Here is a 13,014-nt window from a genome sequence, read left to right on the forward strand (position 1 = left end):
ACGTTATGATCTCTCTCTCACCATTGATGCCTGGAGTTAGATCCCTGCAGAGGCCATTTCAAAAGGTATTGGGGGGAATTCAGCCGTCCCTGGAGGGATTTTTTAACTTTTTGGATTTTTCTGCAGCCACAGGTAGTCTACTGACTATATAGGAAAAGCTGTTGGGGCAGAGTGCGCTTCCTGTTAGTGGAAATAAGTATCCGCACACGGCGCCCTCTGTTGGAAATTAGAATATAAGATATGGAGCAGAGGTCCATCGGTGGCTATTAGCCACAAGGTATAGATAGGGGCTCTGGGGCAAGTGATGCTCTGTCTTCTTGGTGCTTGGGGGGGTCAACATTGGTAGGGCTTCTAATGTCCTGGCCCCACTGGTGGACCTCCTGATGACACCTGGTATTTTTGGCCACTGTGTGACAGTGTTGGACTGGATGGGCCTTTGGCCTGATCCAACATTGGCGCCTCTTATGTTCTTATGAGATTGTAAGCCGCTCTGAGGCTCCTTCAGTTAGTGAAGAGTGAGCTATAAATCTAATCTCCTCCTCCTCCTCCCCTTCTTCTTCTTCTGGTAACCATCATTACCATAAAATGCATAAGCTGCAAGCCTTCCTAAACTGCAGGCCTCATATTAGCGACGGAAGGGCCACCCCTTTGGAGCCTCTGCACTCCCATTCCAGCACCTGCACTCTCCGTGAACTCTGAGAAGAGAACAAGCTGGCCTTAGAGAACAGAGAGTAAGAACTAAAAATTGGAAATCTGATAAATTACCGAGTAAGGATGATCTGACCAATATTCTTTATGAAGTAACGGAGATGGACAAGCTTAACATGTTCTTGGCGGGTAAAACAGAAGAACAATTTAACTTGAAATGGCAAAAAGCCATAAAATGGTATGAAGAAAGAGGTTGACTTAACCCCCCACTGTACGAAATTGTAACGTGATTATATGTAAAGTTGGAAAAATCAAAATAAATTCATTAAAAAAAAAAAAAGAGAGAGAACAGAGAGTAAGAACCACGGCAGACAGCCCGGAAAAGAGCGAGCCAGCCACAGATGAGTGCTGATGGTTTTGGTTCCCTTTCTCCAGCCATCTTTCGGATGCCTTGGCAATCATACCCTGTGGTACCTGATGCTAAGAAGAGACCAGGAAGGCAGAGAGGGAAGCCATTCCCCTCACTCCAGATACAAAAAGGATGGCTAGGGTTCAACAATGGTGGGGAGAGACAACCCTACATACTCAGAAATAATCTGTTCAAAAGGCTATAGTGATTCACTTAACATTAACAGTTTTACATTACTGTAGGTGAATGTTTGGTGGGATGGCACCCAGGGCATACAGTAGTCACGAGGCTCTTTTGGTCAATGGTAATTGTGAAGGTAGCCCCAGTTTCTTCCACCAGTCCTAGCTGAAGGAAGAAACTATGGGACCAGGCATGTGAAAAAGAGGAAGTGGTGGTGCCTCCAGCCCACTGGTTTCTTCCACTGCTCCTAACTTAAGGAAGGGAATTACCAGTAGGCAAAATAAAGGAAAGTAAAGTTTGAAAGCAGCTTTCCAGACTCTCTAACCATTTTGTACCCTTCAAAGGTTCAAATACAAAAAGGGATTCAACAAGGAGAGATGGGTACTTAAAGTAGGATGCATATTCAGCCTTAGTCAACACAATGGAAACTTGGAACAGCAGAGGTGATAGTTGTCTTTTACTCTCCAAGGCCTTCTCCAAGTCTCTCACATTCAGCCTTTCCTGCAGTCTGGCTGGCTTCTCTGTCCTGTTCCTGCTGTTCTTGGGCTCTTTTGTGCAGCTGCAGATCTCCACAGACTGTACCTCTCCTTTAGGCTCCTCACTAGGATATGATGTTCTCACACCACATAATACTACATTAGAACATCTGAGGAGGATGTCTTCCATCTCTCTTTCTCCTCAGGAAACTAGCTTTCCCTCAGAAATTTCTCCCCTCTGATGCCTTATACAGCTCCCTCACAGGGATGAAATACTGAGGAATTTCAGACAGACGATATAATCCGGAAGAGGAACGGTTCCCAAACGGTTTCTGGTCTGTCATTTCAGACAGAACCGTTCTAGAACCGGTTCCCTACCAGAATATATTTGTAATTTCAGACATAAGCGCTTCTGTCCCGTTTAGGAAACGGGGCTGAAGCGTTTTACCTGTCAACCACTTCCAAGTAGTCTTCAGTTTCCTTTCCCGGTTCCAATGCGCTTTTCCCCCACCGTTTTTCACCCCGTGGGCGATCTCCGGCTTTTTTGGGGGAGGAACGTTCACTTTATAGCGTTATAGCGCTATAACGGAACAGCAGTATATAAACGCCATTGGAATGCCTGGAGTGTTTTGTTATAGTGCTATAGCGCTATAAAGCGAACGTTAAAAAAAAAAGCCAGAGATCGCCCGCGCGGGCGAAAAACGGCGGGGAAAAAGCAGTGCAGTCAGAAATGGCAAACCGCTTCAGATCCAGCTCTTTACCGGAAGGGGAAAGCCATGTGTGAAATGGCAGCCCTATACCGGTTTACTCCATGATGGATCAAAAACGGCTTCAAAACGGGTTAAAAAGGGGAATGTGAAATTCCTCACTGTCTCCCCTCCAACACAGTGCAAAGCCCACAGGGTTACATTAGGGCTGCCATTACCTCACTGGGGATCCCTTGTCCCCAGTGGCCGCGTCCCCACTTTCGGTCAGCTGGCCAGCGGGGGCAGAATGGTGGGAAATGGGGTGAAATGTTGATAGCATGCTGATGCTAGTTATACCACAGAGTTGTACACAAATGTCAGAGCATCTCTGATGTCCCCGGATAACATGGTGATGTTACTTCCAGGTGCAAAAGGAGTGATGTTAGTGTAGCCCACCTGCCAATCATAGGTTTCATGAATATGTGCCTCTGTGAGTAACAGAGCAAGCACCACTACTGTAGCCCTTCCCAGAATAAAGCAGATCTCAGTGAGATGTGGGATAGAAAAAGAAAGAAGAACGGGCAGTCTTTGTAAATATAACTTTGTATGTCCAGCAGAGGACAGAATTCTGGGAGATTCTGCTGGCTTGCTGCAGCTAAGGTCTGTCTAGGCTGACTTTTCCCCTTCTCTTTCGGCAGGTAGGGCCAAAGGCCCAAGCATTTGGGCCTTGGCTCTTAGCCCAGATCCTGCAGTGAGGGACCTATGAAAATCAGTTTGCTAGACCGAGACCAGCCCCGCATCTTTCATTTATTTGGCTTTTTACAAGTTACTTTGGGCCCCTCCACAGCCTAAAATGCTCAAGCAACCAAACATGAGATTAGAATTGGCTTGGTTTTATAAGTAAGCAGCTACTGGTTGTGACCAATGCTCCCTCTAAGCTGTGGAGTCTTGTGAGCAAAAATCCTACTTTGTGAGCTCCTGGCATTAAAGTTGTGAGCGAACTATTTGGCTCCTGCATACATTGGTTTGCTCCGGATCCATCCTTCCTGCGCTAAGATAAAAATGTGTGAGCCAGAGGCTAAAAAACTGTGAGCTAGCTCACACTAACTCAGCTTAGAGGGAACACTGGTTGTGACCCTTGTGTTCAAGTGGATATTTTAATTAAGATGATTCATATAACTGATCAACTAGTACTATTTTTTGGTTGGCAGCCCCAGAAAACAAGTCTTATGATCTATTTATTATGTTTTTCTCCTACCCTTCCTCCAAGGTAACATATATGCGCTCCCCTCCCACATTTTACCTCATAACTGTGTCAGGTAAATTATGTTGAGAGAACATGACTGCAGAGTGAGGATTTGAACCAGAGCGTCACCTCTCCTACTCCAACAATAACCACTAAATTACAAATTCAGATGGGAATTGGCACTGCTGAAGATGGAATCACATAACTTTTTCCATACAGGAGAGGAAAGCTGGAATGGGTGGGTGGAGAGATCTTTTAGTGGATAGCGGGGGAAGGGGGGGAAGTCCCCCCGCACCCTAACTGTAATTCTGTTCCCAATTGCAGTCTTCCAATGATATTTTTCCTTTTTTAAAAAAAAATGGGGAAGAGAGACAGAACTCCATGTCATGTCTATTTTGGATCCAGAAGAGGTAGGGAAGGTCAGCGGTTGATTCAGAGACTCATCACAGGAGGCTGCTGAAAAGTCACCTGAGAAAATGAGATCACCAAGAGAAATAAACGTGGGCTTAACACTCTTGAATGCAGTATAAATTGGGAAAGAGAAGGTTACTACAGGAGGTGATAAAGAAACGGCTCGCAATTTAAAGAGAGTTAGAAGCGCACAAAATGTCAGGGACTAACTTAAGACAAGTATTCATGATTTAATAGACAAAAAGCATTCAAGAGAAGAAACTGAACCAAAGTGTAAGGACAAAAAACCCCTCCTTTTCAACTAGCTGTATTTTGACATACGGAAGTGAGCAGCTTCATTCACCAGGGAAAGTGGCAAAAGATTCACAGAGGCAAAGAACTGGATTCAGATAGAACAGCACAGAAGAAGGGCTTCTCATAAGTTAGGAAGCCAGATCATGATCAACTCAACACACAGCTCCTCAGGGTTCCATTTTATGAAATGACATATACTGGCCATTGATTTTCAGAAAGCTGGCAGAAAATACACCACCGAGTCATCTCTTAGCAGGAAGTAATACTATCACTCTAACAGGTTTGCCTAGAGAAACGGGTAGGGGAGAAAAGCGATATAGATGGTGCTCAGAAGGATTTGTGACCTGGTCGCCACACTAGATTTCTGAATGCAACATGAAATCCAAAAATAGGCAATAGAGAACAGACTTCAAGTATAAGCAATCTGAAATACTGCACTCCCCATACAGATGGAAGGCCCATCTATTCTTGCACTGCATTTCTAACAGGGATCAGAGGAACTTAATAAGACACTTGCCTGGAAGATTTCCCCCCCAATTTTTAATTATGACGCCAAGACCGAAAAGAAATACAAAATATAGCAACAATGGTGGCGTCTACACATATGCACCTCCTAGTATCTAAAAATATGTCCGTATGCAGATGTCGTCTATATGCCATACATCCAAATGGTGATAAGGTTGTAAGGTGGTAAAGTGGAAGGTGCATTTGTCTCTCCAGTGTTGTAATGTAAATCTTTTAGCAACAATATGGGCACCGACAGTCAACAGAAAGGGCATGGAGGATCACTTGGCTAAAAGGTGAGAGCAAGCATCAGTGTGCCACAGCATTCGTTCTGTACACCTGTGTACCAATATCACACTGATCCATCATTTTCTAGTACAAAATGAGACTATTCCACCAGTAGAACTCGCATCCCATATTTCATCATGACAAAAAGTGCGCACTTGGCAATGCAAATCTTTGCTTATTCAGAAGGAAAATGGCACCATGAATCCACTAAATCATTCTAGGCATCCTGATTTAATGAACAGCCATATTTCTAGGAATTATTAATTCAATCAAAAATGCCTCCCTCCGGCTGAACATGCCACATTAATAAACCTTCTCAAATTAAAATCAGAAGGGTTTTTAAAATACTGCTTGAGAAAGCAACTTTACATAATGGACCATCTTATATTCTAATAGCCATTCATAGCCCACATCTGCGGATAGCTAAATCCACAGATCTGGGCCATGTGGAGGTGTCATGATCCTGGGCCTATAGTGGCGTGGGCTCTAGGGAAGCCTGTATTAGAGTGACTACAGGGCCTAAGTTTCCCAGGTCCCTCTGGACCCTGTGACTGGCTAATAAGGGATTTGGAGGGAAAACTTATACCAGTAAAATAGTAGAGTGTGGTGCCTGGGAAGAAGAAATAAAAGGGCCTTGCCCAAAGTGGGAGGGTGTTCACTCTCAGGGAGCAGAGCTGGTGAGGCTGCTGCAGAAAGAGGGATCCCTTCTCCAAAAGAGGTGAGTCGGTCTGATACCAAGTACCTAGAGAAGGCTAGGACAGTACAGTCAGACGTGTTAGTATTTATTATTTTCCTGGTTTACCTACCTTTTGGTGGTGGTGGTGGTGGAGGAGGAGGAGATTGGATTTATACCCTGCCCTTCACTACCCAAAGGAGTCTCAGAGCAGCTTACAAACTCCTTTCCCTTCCCCTCCCCACAACAGACACCCTGTGAGGTAGGTGGGGCTGAGAGAGCTCTGACAGAAACTGCTCTTTTTCAAAGACAGCTGTCCCAGAAGGTGCAAGTGGAGGAGTGGGGAATCAAACCCGGTTCTCCCAGATTAGAGTCCGTGCGCTTAACCACTACACCAGACTGGTAGTGATTAAGTTTGGTGTAGTGGTTAAGCGTGCAGACTCTAATCTGGGAGAACCAGGTTTGATTACCCACTCCTCCTCTTGCAGCTGCTGGATGACCTTGGGCAAGCCATAGTTCTGTCAGAGCTGTCCTTGAAAGGGCAGTTCACTCAGAGCTCTCTCAGCCCCACCTACCTCACAGGGTGTCTGTTATGAGGAGGGGAAGGGAAAGGAGTCTGTAAGCCACTCTGAGATTCCAAGTGAAGGGCAGGATATAATTCCAATCTTCTCTCCTCCTCTCCTTTACTTTGCTCATTTTTCCTATATGTTTTTGAACTACAGTTGTTACTAAATCTCTTTAATAAAACTATTTTGTTACTCTGCCTGGATCCTCATGTCTCATTTGGTCACTTATAAGGGGAAACCTGTTGGAAAAGAGTGTATAAAGGGGTAGGGTGGGTGCTCTGGGCCCTCCCAAGGAGACCCATACCAGAGTGCCTGTGGAAGCTGACTGGGTGTTTTTGGATCTGTCACATACTTTCAGCCTAACCTACCTCACACGGTTGGTGTGCAGATAAAACGGAGAACAGAATAAAGTATGCTGCCTTGGTCCCCACTGTGGGGAAAGACAGGGTATAAATGAAGTAAATATAGCTGAAGATGGAAGGCAGATAAAATGCAGGTTGGTGAATGGCTGAGGAGAGAATGGTACACAGAACTGTGGCACCACACAACTGGGCCACGGTTTTCCTAGGCAGAAGGTGCCAGGCTGGGGGAGCTTAAGAAGAAGAAGAAGACGAAGAAGAGGAGATTGGATTTATACCCCACCCTTCACTTGGAGTCTCAGTGCGGCTTACAAACTCATTTCCCTTTCCCTCCCCACAACAGACACCCTGTGAGGTGGGTGGGGCTGAGAGAACTCTGACACAAACTGCTCTTTTTCAAGGACAGCTGTGCCAGAGCTTGTGACTGACCCAAGGTCACACCAGCAGGTGCAAGTGGAGGAGTGGGGAATCAAACCCGGCTCTCCCAGATTAGAGTCCGCACACTTAACCACTGCACCAAACTGGCTCTGAGAAACTGACAGAGGTGCAGATAAAGGTAGGTTAGCTGTTGCATGGGACGGAGATAGGGTTGCTAACTCCAGGTTAGGAAATTCCTGGAGATTTGGGAGTGTGACCTCAGAAGAGTATAATGCAATAGACGCCACTCTCCAAAGCAGACATTTCCTCCAGGGAACTAGGGTTGTCAACCTCCAAGTGGGAGCTGGAGATCAACTGGAATTACAACTGCTCTCCAGATGACAGAGATCAGATCCCCTGGAGAAAATGGCTGCTTTGGAGGTGGACTCTATGGTATTATACCTGGCTGAGGTTGCTTCCCTCCCCAAACCTCACCCTCCCAAGGCTCCCCCCCCCCAAATCTCCAGGAATTTCTCCACCTGGAGCTAGCAACCCTAAGGGGAACTGATCTCTGTAGTTGGGAGATCTGTTGTGATTCCAGAAGCTCTCCAGGCCTCACCTGGAGGTTGGCAACTCTAGAAGGAGACAAGGAAGCAGGAAAGCAGAAGACACTATGGAGGGCTTTCAGGAAAGGGGAAGAGGAAATAGTCAGGGAGGGGAAAATGAGATGCCTCCCGCAAGTCCTTGCAGGTTCCCACTTCTTTCAATCTATGTTTTGAGCTCCTTTCCATGTGAAAATGTTTACCTGATAGTTTCTCAGTCAACACTTGGAACTCATGAATACTTCTTTTAAAGCAATGCTTTATTTTTTTTTTTAATGTTTTTTGCTACTACTTCAGAAACCGGCATTATTTCTTCTGCAGAAACAGAGGATCAGCAGGACAATGTTTATGATCCCTTAGAATCCTCCACATCCTCCTTAGCAGGGCCACTGTTAAGCCAGCAATCTACCATTCCATACCAGAATATTTAGTTCCTCATCCTTGAGGCTAAATGTTGTGCATTCATCTTTGTTTTAGTCTACAGCACTGCTTTCAGCCAAACCCTCCAGTCTGTTGAAAATATCTTGAATTCTATTCCGATCCTCCCGTTTACATCAAGCCTGAAGTGGTAGATGATGCAGGGAAATTAAGAATAACCCATCTGTAGGCTAGAGCTGAAAAACATTGACAGTGCAGTCCTAATTGACAGAGCCAGTTTGGTGTAGTCATTAGAGGCGCGGACTGTATTCTGGGAGAACCTGGTTTCAGTCCTCACTCCTCCACATGCAACTGTTAGAGTGAAATACTCGGTAAAACAAGGTTTTTTTACTCACTCAAAATGTATAAGACTCTACAGCATTAGATAATGACCATTCCTCTGTATACTGCTGACATATACAGCCTGTTTTCAAGGGAATTTATTTAAATGTGAATAATTTGGGCAGTAACATGCTTTAATGACAGTACATTATTCAATAATTCAATGTTACAAAGTTTAACTTACTATCCAAATATGCAGGTAGTCCTACCTTATTGTGACTTTTGAGCGTGTTTCTGTCCAAATAATATACTCTCTTGTTTACTACAGAATTTGTTTTCTACTGTCAGTTTTTTCTCATACCTGTCAAATGGCAAAAATAACAATAAGATACATATGCTAAGGTAGTATAGGGTGCAGCAGTTTGGAGTGTACTCTCTCTCTCTCTCTCAACTATTAAGTAAATGTGCAATTCTGCTTGTGGAACACCAACCCTGCAATCCTAAACAGAGTTCTAGTCTTCTAGGACTGAAGTATCAGTCATTTATACTATTAAACTCTCTAAATACGCCAAATAATTTTATGTAGGCTAACTGATAAAAGTATGCATGCTACATTGTTAAAGCAATAAAGCAAGTTTAGGTTTGACATGAAAGTCTTGCATACATTTCCATTTCCCCAATATTTCCTTTCTTGCCCCGTCCCTGCCCCACCCACAGGTTCTTCCATGGTTTACAATTTCCAGAAGTTCCACATCTCTAGGCGACCCCTCAACCAACGTTCCCACTAATTCCCCCCCCCCTACTGAGCAGAGCAGTTCACATTCTGAGCAGAATATAACTACTATAATCTCAGAATGGGCAATGGGCAGTGCAAGACCCTTTGTGGCTCCAGATTGCTTCTGAGCAGGGCTGCCTGTGTTAATGAACGGCCGCTCATGTCATGTGCATAGCTTACAGGGAACACGGCCCTCAACTATGGAACACTCTTCCAACAAATATGCAACTGATCCAGAGTACACTCCATTACCAGTGCCTGCTAAAGATATGCTTGCTTGATTAGGTTGGAGAGTGGGACAAAAAATTATCAAAATAAGTAAATAGACAATCAAAATCTAAATCATCAATCCTGTTGCTTATTTACCATAATAATGTTGGTTTCAATGGTTTTAGTATGTGTTTTTACCACATATGTTTTCATTTTTTAGCTACCTTAGTGGCTCATGAGGGCAGGGTATAACTTTTGTTAAATATAAATAGATAAATGAATGAATAAAATAAATAATACAGCAGCTTACCGGTATAATGGAAGTGGGAAAGCACAAGGACATTGACGTTTGAACACAGAAGAAAAAGGCAACAGAAAAATGAACAGTGAATCGGTTCCGAGTTGATGCTGTCAATTGTTGACTTCCTTATCCTAAAGGAACAACAAAATCAAAATTTTTAAAAAGTCGCCTAGTGGAATTCAGTATTTTTAAAAAGCGTATCACTACACAGAATACACAGAACACTCTCTGGAGACCAGGATAATCACACCGCAGAAATTATACCTTCTAACCATTTAAATTTGCAAGCACAGCTGAGGTTTTTCTATGAATTGAAATCTCCTCCTCATCCTTTGCTGTTATTGTTATTTGGTATTGCTACATTTTATGATGCTCTACGGACGCTTCAATTATAATTGCTTCAAAATACACCCAAGAGTCTTTTTATAGATCCATGCAAGGAGAAAAAAAATTAAAACACATCTATTTCTAAGATGTGTATGCCGCCACGATTAACTGCTAGTTATAACCAATGACAAATTATCACAGTGACACCTTCTGGGTTCTACTGTACGTACACTGGATTCCATTCAAAGAACTGAATTGAACAAGTTCACAAAACATCTCTTACTATTTGAATGAATGATGAATGAATGAATTAATATTTATTTGCAGTCAAAGACCATTTTTCATAAGAATACAATATCATACAGTCAAAGAGAGTCATTCCAGGACAGAAAATATGTCTAGTCATAAAAACCTTAAAACATTCATGAACTATAATAATCCGGGGGGAAAAACCCTTAAGATATATCTAAAATGTCTAATATATGTAAAATGATTACAAGTCCTACAAATAAAAACTATACATAACCATACTTCTTGTTGTGAAATTTTACCAAGTAGAAGCAGAATTTGGCTATTTGTCTGGAGATAATTGGCTTTTCATTAACTAAAAGTCTCTCCAGGCAGGTCTCATCTGCATCTACCAATGGTCTTGTCTAAAAAAGGGGAAATAAACTTATCCCTATGAACTTGATGGAACGGGCACCTAAAGAACATATGAACCATCGATTCCTCTTCTTCAACAGAACAAGGGCAACATCTGTCTTCATATGGGATCTTCCTATATTTCGCATCTAGCACCCTTGAAGGGATAACTGCACAACGAGCCAAAGTAAAAGCTCTTCTATGAGATGGCACTTCCAAATACGCAAAATATTTGGCCATATTCATAACGTATCTGGACTCTCTGGGGGCCAGGAAACAAGGGGCTTTTATTAAATCTCACTGTCGCTCTATATCATGCACCCTTTGTTTGATGGTACTTTTCGCCTGGGCGCTGCTCTGCACCAAAAGATTCTCAGGAGAGAGTCCTATTCTTTCTAAATTGATCTTGACCATTCGCATCCACCTTGGGTGATGAGAATCTTGAATTATTAGTGGGGAAAGGCCTTTTGGAGTTGTATAGATCTTAAGCCACTGATATGCGGACGCTAACAGTATTCTAGCTTCTATTCTCATTTGACCCGTTTCAAGACGTAGAAGGGCGTTTGGCACACCAGGGGGTACCTGTAAAATATTACAGAGAAATGTAGACTGGACCTTCTTGAGCGCATGTAAGTACTTCCAACCTAGAGTATTTACTCCAGTGAGAAGGAAGAGAAGACAAGGCAGTCTTACATTCAGGGCCACCTTCCTTTCGAGTAAATACCGTATTAAGGTAATTTAAAACTATTTCTGTTGTATAAGGTGTCAGCTACCCCTCCAGTTTTGTACCACCTGCAAATTTGATAGGAATTCCCTCCACTTCCATAATCCATATCATTAAGATGTTGAAGGTTACTGGACCTAGGACAGAGCCCTGAGACACCCCAGAGACCACCTTCCATTTTGATGAAGTACCACTGATAACTACTCTGAGTACGATTCTCCAACCCGTCATGAATCCACCTGACAGTACTACTCTCTAACCCGCATTTAACCATTTCACTAACCAAAATGTCATGGGGGATTTTGTTTAAAGACTTGTTGAAATCAGCTTCCTTTAGGAAGTTTGAAGTGACTTAAGAGATATGAAACCCACAGTGGAAGTACTTAAAAAAAATCATTCGCACCACTCAACACATTTGCAACGATTAATACTTGTGGCAAGTACTCCCACCAGATATCGTGTCACCCAGTGTTTCCTCTAAGCTGAGTTAGTGTGAGCTGGCTCACAGTTTTTTAGCCTCCGGCTCACACATCTTTGTCTTAGCTCAGGAAGGAGGGCTCCGGAGCAAACTAATTTATGCAGTGGCCAAATCACTCGCTCACAACTCTAACGCCAGTAGCTCACAAAGTAGAACTTTTGCTCACAGAACTCACCAGCCAAGAGTGTGATAAGTGTACGTTTAGACCAGACCTGAGGCAAAATCGGAGCAGTTCTGCCTTCCCCTCTGTCACCTGTTATCATGTCAACCTCCTATCATTTCACCATGCCTGGATCCATCTAGGGATTATTTATTTATTCATTTGTCATGAAGTCGCAGCCAATTTATAGTGACCCAATAGGGTTTTCAAGGCAAGAGAAGTTCAGAGGTGGTTTGCCATTGCCTGCCTCTGCATATTATTTATTTATTCATTTGTCATGAAGTCGCAGCCAACTTATAGTGACCCAATAGGGCTTTCAAGGCAAGAGAAGTTCAGAGGTGGTTTGCCATTGCTGGCCTCTGCATAGCAACCCTGGACTTCCTTGGTGGTCCCCCATCCGACTACTAACCAGGGCTGACCCTACCCGGCTTCCAAGATCTTACAGGATCAGGCTAGCCTGGGCTACCCAGGTTACCCCTCTATTTTATTTTAATTTGAAGTATTTTGCTATAGCACCCCTTAGTACTACCAATAACCGAGAGCTGATAACTCAGATTTAGAATTCACAGACTGTCGAAAACAATGAATCGAGGTTCCTTTTTGCCTGCAGTCTGCAAGGATCAAGAGAGACTGCTGCATTATTGACAAATTTGTATGAATAACACTGCGCCATGGAATGAGAATACACCATATGTCACATTTATTTTGACATCACACTGTTTCTCACATTTCAGATGAGAGTATTATCACTTGCGAAAAAGAAGAGTAAATTCCAATTTGGATACAGGAACTAAAGGCTGAAAGCTCTCAAAGAGGAAGTAGGAACTAATGATGCTCTTGTTCTCTGGCAGAACACCATATTTTTCTTTACCTTTCCCCTAATGCTGCTTCATTAGCGTACCCATGGCTCACACAACCTGGCCAGGATAGCCCAGATCTCCGAGGCTAAGCAGAGTCAGCCCTAGCTAGTATTTAGATGGGAGACTACCAAGGAATACC

The 13,014-nt window shown here is 43.4% G+C and overlaps 1 protein-coding gene across 1 annotated transcript in view; it reads right to left on the reverse strand.

Moving 5' to 3' along the window:
• TRAF3 (TNF receptor associated factor 3) overlaps positions 1–9,727 on the reverse strand; it is a 66,504-nt gene extending 56,777 nt beyond the window's left edge. The window contains exons 1-2 of the mRNA XM_015418538.1: positions 9,694–9,727; positions 8,668–8,759 (exon numbers count right to left, since the gene is read on the reverse strand). The gene's annotated coding sequence lies outside the window, so the exon portion shown is untranslated. The remainder of the gene's footprint in view (positions 1–8,667; positions 8,760–9,693) is intronic.
• Between the last annotated feature and the right edge of the window lie 3,287 nt (positions 9,728–13,014).

The sequence above is a fragment of the Gekko japonicus genome, unplaced genomic scaffold (genome assembly GCF_001447785.1).
Source record: "Gekko japonicus isolate JY-2015 unplaced genomic scaffold, Gekko_japonicus_V1.1 scaffold93, whole genome shotgun sequence".
Taxonomy (NCBI): Eukaryota; Metazoa; Chordata; class Lepidosauria; order Squamata; family Gekkonidae; genus Gekko; species Gekko japonicus.